This window comes from Ambystoma mexicanum, chromosome 6p (genome assembly GCF_040938575.1).
Source record: "Ambystoma mexicanum isolate Mex_15411 chromosome 6p, UKY_AmexF1_1, whole genome shotgun sequence".
NCBI classification, from domain to species: domain Eukaryota; kingdom Metazoa; phylum Chordata; class Amphibia; order Caudata; family Ambystomatidae; genus Ambystoma; species Ambystoma mexicanum.
In genome coordinates, this window is record NC_090935.1 from 1,019,743,066 (window position 1) to 1,019,751,184 (window position 8,119).

Here is an 8,119-nt window from a genome sequence, read left to right on the forward strand (position 1 = left end):
CTGAACAGATAAATTCATACCACTAAATTATATTAAAAAAAATAAACAGTTAGAATATGCCAACTGGTATCTAACTGCCACAAGATTTTGCAATAACCAAACAGATAAATCAATACCACTATACTACACTAAACAAAAAATAGACAGTTAGAATACGCCAACTGGTATCTAACTGCACAAAGATTTTGCAATAACCAAACAGATAAATCAATACAACTACATTATAACAAAAAATAGACAATTAGAATACGCCAACTAGTATCTAACTGCCCCAAGATTTTGCAATAACCAAACAGATAAATCAATACCACTACATAATAGCAAAAAAAGACACTTAGAATATGCCAACATGTATCTAACTGCTCCAAAAATCTGCAACAAGCCAACAGACAGAACATTAGCCAGAAACAACATGTGAACACTGAAAACAAACAAACAAATAGACTGTAGCATAACAAAAAAAGAGTGTTTTAATCCGACATGGATTTTTTTTCCCTTTTCCCACAGACCCAATGATTTTAGCAACAAACACAGAAACTGAGCAAATTGCACAGTGCACTGGTTTGTAATCTACTAAATATGAGGGTCAAAATAAATAAAAAAATGTCTATTATTCAATATTATAAGTCGTTACAAACTACCAATACTAACATGATCTTTTCTTTTATCACAGAAATTGACAAGGAATATATGTACTCCAGTTACCAAACTAAACAGTAAGTATATTATAATAAGTATAACCACTGCAGAATATCACACCCATAGTGCCTCATAACTTCGGTGCTTATAAATTTAGTCTTGGCCATGCACCCAAGACTCTAGGCCCTGGCCACAACCACTGCAGCATATCACACCCATAGTGACTTATAACTTCGGTGCTTATACATTTGGTCTTGGCCATGCACCCAAGACTCTAGGCCCTGGCCACAACCACTGCAGCATATCACACCCATAGTGACTTATAACTTCGGTGCTTATACATTTGGTCTTGGCCATGCACCCAAGACTCTAGGCCCTGGCCACAACCACCACAGCATATCACACCCATACTAGCTTATAACTTTGTTGCTTATAAATTTGGTCTTGGGTGCAGAAGTTATAAGCACTATGGGTGTGATATGCTGTGGTGGTTGTGGCCAGGGCCTAGAGTCTTGGGTGCATGGCCTACAACCTACGGCCTACGGCTATGCATCCAATAATCTAGGCCCTGGCCACAACCACTGCAGCATATCACACCCATAGATCACACCCATAGAATCAAACATTTTAACTATGCCATATGGGCACGTTTTATGTCCGCGAACAATATGAGTGTTCTTACAACAGTTTCAACTTGCCTACGAACAGTACAGATAGGTATAGTGTCCTTAGGTCATTCCCATTTCATTTATTAACGAACATTTCAGGACACCGCGTGTGTTCTTAGAACAGTTTCAACTTGCTTACGAACAATACAGACGGACATAGTGTCCTCAGGACACCCCTATTTTGTTTATTTAGGAACATCCCAGGACACTTGATGTGTTCTTAGAACAATTTCAACTTGCCTACGAACAATACGGACAGGCATAGCGTCCTCAGGACACCCCCATTTTGTTTATTTACGAACATCCCAGGACACTTGATGAGTTCTTAGAACAGTTTCAACTTGCTTACGAACAATACGGACAGGCATAGCGTCCTCAGGACACCCCCATTTTGTTTATTTATGAACATCCCAGGACACTTTATGTGTTCTTAGAACAGTTTCAACTTGCCTATGAACAATACGGACAGGCGTAGTGTCCTCAGGACACCCCCATTTTGTTTGTTTACGAAATTCCCAGGACACTTGATGTGTTCTTAGAACAGTTTCAACTTGCCTACGAACAGTACGGACAGGTATAGTGTCCTCAGGACACCCCATTTTCATTAACTATGGACATTAAGGACAGCGCTGCTGTCTGCGGTCAGAACAAACACAACAGGGGTGCCTGCCACCTAAATAAATACAACATTTGACCCATCTCTTACTCCCCCACCCTCGCCAAACAGTCTTACATGCCAACACACTTGACTAAATAGTATTTTTCCACCAAGTTTGACCACGCTGTCCGCGGATACAAGATGGCGGGTGTGCCCAGAAAATCTGACCACACGCTCTCAACCACCCAATCACCGAGTATGTCGAATGTCCGTGGACATGATGCGGATCGCCCAGCCAATCAGCACCCTGTCCACGGAGAAAACAGGGAAGTGTGTCCGCGGAGCGGACATTGATATCACTATTTTTTTTTCTTTATGTTTTAGTCATTTAAAAAAGAACTACTGGACGGATTTACACCAAATTAACAAAAGCACGCTTTTGGGACCAAGCCGCCGCCCCTGCCACAGATTTGGTGTACATCCGTCCAGCGGTTTGGGCTGTAGGCGTGAGCAAAGTTTTTTCCCATTATGTCTATGGGAAAAACAGAGGTTTTGGGAAACCCCCTATAACTTTGCCCCCCCTGGAGCAAACCTCACTAAACTTTTCAAATAGATTCCGAGTGGGCCATATACTTTTTTTGCAATGTTTGGTGAGGATTCGTATAGGGGGAGCGAAGTTATGAGCCGCCCAAAAAGTGCTCTTCCTATGGAAACAGCAACTTAACCATAACTACACGGCCACTACCATATAATATATAGTAAAGATACTGGAAAAAGGATTATCTTTTTGCATGATGTCTAATTATAACTATACACAATCTCGAATAGATCTTCACTGCTTCATTTGTAAATTAAGACTGGTGAAACATTATGCAAACGATGATAAAACGAAAACTAGAACAGAAAGCAATGAAACACCGTCTGAATTAACAGTCAATGACATCCCAATGCTGAATACTCTTGATGCTTTATACATGGAAAATGACGGTGAATCAAATGATAACAACATTGAACAAAATCAATGGACAAGTCAAGTACCAGTAGATTTAGCGACAGATATTAGACCTTTCTGCAATTTGAAAAAGAAATCCAAATTCAGTCCTCAAATACATAATACACCTAATATTGATCTATTTGAAGACTTGATTATAGAGGAAATGAAACAATTGGCCTCCAATCCCAAAAGAATGATCCATAATGTAACAAAAAAAGAACAACAAGCCATAAAAAATTTACAAATGGAGGACTCCATAGTAATAAGAACAGCGGACAAAGGAGGCAATGCAGTAGTCCTAAACTCAGAAGACTACTCAAAAGAAGCTCTACGTCAATTAAGAAATAATGAAGACTATCAGAAACTTTCAAAAGATCCATATAAGAATTACATGATTGAATATGACAAAAAATTAAACAACTGGTTTGAAGCAGGGTTGATTTCTTGGAATGACAAAAAATATTTAACAAAGGATTTTCCAACTACACCTATCATTAATTTAATTCCTAAATTACACAAGTCAGCTACCTGACCGCATGGCAGACCAATAGTTGCTTCGATTGACTCCCTTCTGGAAAATACCTCCAAATACCTGGACACATTTTTGTTTCCGTTTGTAGAAACTTTACCATCCTACTCACGAGACACAACAGATTTCCTGATGCAGGTAGATCAAATACCATGGAAATCCAACTATATGCTAATTACATTAGATGTTGTTTCACTATATACGTGTATTGGACATGATGAAGGAATGGAAGCCATAAAAAGATTCCTGTCTATAAGATCTCTAAGCTACAGAGAACACTCTTTAATGCTACTTGAAATGTTAACATTCTGTTTGACACATAACTCTTTTATGTTCGATGGGCAATGTTACACCCAGATTTGTGGTACAGCGATGGGCACAGCGGTAGCTCCCACATTTGCAAATGTATTCATGGGAGCATGGGAAGAGAAGTTATTATGTAGTATAATGAGTACAACAAACAAACCAGGCAAGAACTTCTAACGAAAACAACTATGAAAAATGCAGAAAAAAAGGCGAAACATACCAGTAAAGAACAAATCATTAGATTCATAACAACTTTTGACAATGGTTCCAAGGAGATTAAGAAAATATTGGCAAAGTACTGGTACATTCTGAGGAAAGATAAAGATATTAGCTCAGTAATCAATGTCAATCCAAATGTAACATTTAGAAGAGCCAAGTCGTTACAATCCAAAATTTTGCCAAGCCTGTTTCAGTCTAAACCCAAACAAAATTGGCTTCCAGAAAAACCAGTAGGATTCCAGAGATGCATTAAATGCAAAGCGTGTAAATTTGGACAAAACATAAAACAATACATGCACCCCCGAACAGAGAAAAATATCAAGATCATGAAAATCATATGCTGCAGTACAAAGTTTGTAATTTATGTAATCACTTGCAGCTGCAATCTCTGGTATATCCAAAGCACAAAGTTGGAAGTTAAGATAAGAATCTTGCAGCATCTCAGAGCAATTAAGAACATGGATCCAACCTATTCTTTAGCAAAACATTTCTCTGATATACATGGAGGAGACATATAGTCCCTCAAGTTCTTCGGCATAGATCATGTACAGCCACATGTAAGGGGAGGAAACAGGGAGCGCAAATTGCATCAACTGGAAAGTCGATACATAATTGACTATAACACCAAGTCCCCGGGGGGCACAACAAAGACGAAGAATTATATACATTCATTGGGGAATTATATAATTAAAACAATGTAACAGGGAAATCCCAAAGTTCTGAATTGGACATTTGAAAAATATAATAGAGGCTATGAGTGACTCAGCTTAAATGAGAGAAGAATTGTATGGCAGAAACAAAAACGTTGTTAACATTGGACAATAACTTAGCAGACTCACTGAATAAGCTTTTTTCTATGTGTGATTTTTTATGTGTAAAAGTTTTAACGGTTTCTCAATCGCGTTTAATACAGTTTTAATTATTTTTTCACATTTGCACATTTATATATCCGGGTTTTAGCACCAATTTTTTTAAACATGTTTTTCACTGGCACCATGTTGGTTTTTACCAAATAATTAAGCAAAGATAGAGGGACAGACAAACATAACTGTGTATCACACAGCAAAACATTAGAACTTAAACTAATTTAATAGTCTAGCCTCAATGTACAGGCATGATATTAAATGGCTATATAGTTCATATTGGATCCAAATAAGGAAACAGATAATATCAAGGCAAATAAGAAGAACGACTAAACACTACATAAGCGTAACTAAAAGCTGCAATTTATAAATGCAACAGGCACTTTATTATAAAAGCCAGGTACATAGTATAAACATATTGGTATTTCCATATTTGTATAAGGTACTACTGCAACGTAGGCAAACATAAATAAAAAGATGCAGAAGCGAATATTGCACAAAGCACTAAGCACTTTACTTTTGAATATACTGATATTCCAAGGCAGATAAATATAGTTCGCTCAATATAGGTTATAATCCAAAATTCCTTAAACGTTTCCATGTTATGCCAAATATTTTAGATCACTTGATCTTTATTGTATCCTTCATCCATGACACGAAAATGTAATTAATTAAGGGAGAATATATTCTTGTTGAATGTTTTATTGACAAATACCAGCATTTTTAAGCCATTTTTGCATATAATAAATCAATTGACTTTTCCTGTTTCCTCCTTCCCTTTATCCTCTTACCCAGGCACATGCACTTTGCAAAAATACAAATATATGTATTATAAAAAAATGCACTTTTGCTTAAAATGTATTACTTCCTATCATTCTTTAGAAAGTAGGGTGTCAGCACATACTCACCAAACATGGCGCCATTAGAAGGCAAACCAAATCGGCAAAAGCACTAGTCTAGAGGTCCAAAAAACAGGAAAGGGTTGGATGTTAAACAGGAAATGAAATAAAATACTTTGCATGACATGGTGTCAGTTACAATCCGACGAAGCCCAGTTTGAGGTGAAACGCGTTATTGTGTGTTTTTCACGGGTGTGCTCTTGAATGTCCACACCAAACAATAAAGGACGTTTTCATAAAATGAAGAACTGCGTGGTGTACTTTTTTGAAAAGCAGGATGGAGGAGTGCCACTGTGAACTGTCGTTTTACAGTTAATTTTTTTGCTTTGGATATATATATATATTACATGGACGCGGTAGCGTCCATGTAGTTATGGTTAAGTTGGTGTTTCCATAGGAAGAGCAAAGTTTGGAGAGGTTTGGTCCAGGGGGGGCAATGTTATAGGGGAGGTCCCAAAACTTTTGTTTTTTCCCATAGACATAATGGGAAAAAACTTTGCGCACGCCTACAGCCCAAACCGCTGGACGGATTTACACCAAATTTGCAGCAGGAGCGGGGGCTTGATCCCGAAAGTGTGCTTTTGCAAATTTGGTGTAAATCCGTCCAGTAGTTTTTTTTTAAAATGACCAAAATGTAAGGCAAAAAAATGAGTGATATCTCTGTTCCCTCCGCGGATGGACTTCCCTTTTCGCTCCGCAGACAGCGCCCAGATTGGCCAAGCGGCTTGCATGATGTCCGCGGACATGCGACGTGTTCACTGATTGTACGCCCTGGTGCGTGAAGCGCGTCAGATTTTTTGTGGCGCCCGCCATCTTGCATTCGCCGACGACCGCGGACAGCGTGGTGAAACTTGGATTAAAAATTGTATTTAGTGGAGTGTGTTGGTGTGTAAGAGTGTTTGGGGAGGGTGGGGGAGTATGAGATAGGTTCAATGCTATGTTTTTTTATGTGCTAGACGCTTTTGTTGTGTTCGATTTGTCTGCGGACAACACGGCTGTTCTGAAATTTTCTATATAAACTAAATGGTGGGGTATTCTGAGGACGGAGTATGTGTCCGTTTTGTTCGCAAGCAAGCTAAAATTGAGCTAAGAACACTCACGGTGTCCTCAAATGTTCATACATAAACAAAATTGTGGTGTCCTGAGGACGCTGTCCGTATTGTACTCTGGCAAGTTGAATGTGTTCTAAGAACACTTGCGGTGTCCTGAAATGTTTGCAATTAAACAAAATGGGGGTGTTCTGAGAACGCTGTTCGTATTGTTCGTTGTCAGGTTGAAAGTGTTCTAACAACCCTCCTTATGTCCGCTGACATTACTATTTCCTATGGGCCTTACCCGACTTTTTGTCCACTAAACAAACGATAAATCAGGTTGCTGTGCGCCGACATTATGTGATATTCCTATCACTTGCCCCATCGACCTGGCTGACCTGTTTTTGCGACACTAAATCATATCTCCCGCCCCTAAGCCTGACATTATCAAAGCATTCATATTCCTCGTCTCTCTTTTGACGTTACAGGGTGCGTAGCCAAACGCGCCCATTCGTGTCCAGTCCTACGCGACTTTACACAGAACCCGGAAAACAACACACATCATCTCACAACACAGCGCGCCACAATTCGGAATATGAAACTGTAATTTAAAAGCAAACAGCAACATTGTACATTTCGTAAAGTACATTTATTTGACATCAAATGTTTAGAGAATATTCAGCGATTTGCATTTGTCTTTGCTGTCGATGCGCAAAACTTAAACTTTATCTTGAGTCACGCGCTGTTCCTTTGCGCTACACAGGGTGTTGGTTTATGATAAAAGAAGGACTGTGGTCGCACTGATAATCGGAAGGCTGTTCCGACAACGAGGCATTAGACCACCATAACGGTTGGTATGTTGCTTCTAGCTGCTAGTACCGCGTAAGGGCATATTGGTCTTTGGTGATTGTCCCATAAAATGGTGAGGGTCATGAAGTTGTTTACTAGGAGCTGCACCTGGCAGTTTAAAGATCCGTCGGCCGGGGTCTGAAAATCATGGCATTGACAGTAGGGAAGGATGTACCTGCTTTAAAAACATAAATTAGTCTCACGAGCCGATGACATTTGTGATGTCATCTTTGATGTCCTGGGTGTTAGGCTTAGCAGTGCACGGTGGTGGCGCGAGTTATGGTTGCTTAGCTTACCATAACTGGCGAATTTCAGGGGTTTTTTGGTTTTACTTGGAACCATAACGTCCCTTTAACAAAGTTATTTCACTGAATTTCATAGGTTTTTAGTTGCGCAACTTAACCATAACGTCCCGTTAACAACGTTTTTTTACTGATTATATATATATACACACACACACACAACCAACATAGTAAACAGTGTCCAATTTTGAGACCATGACAGGTGCTTTCAATAGTAGATGG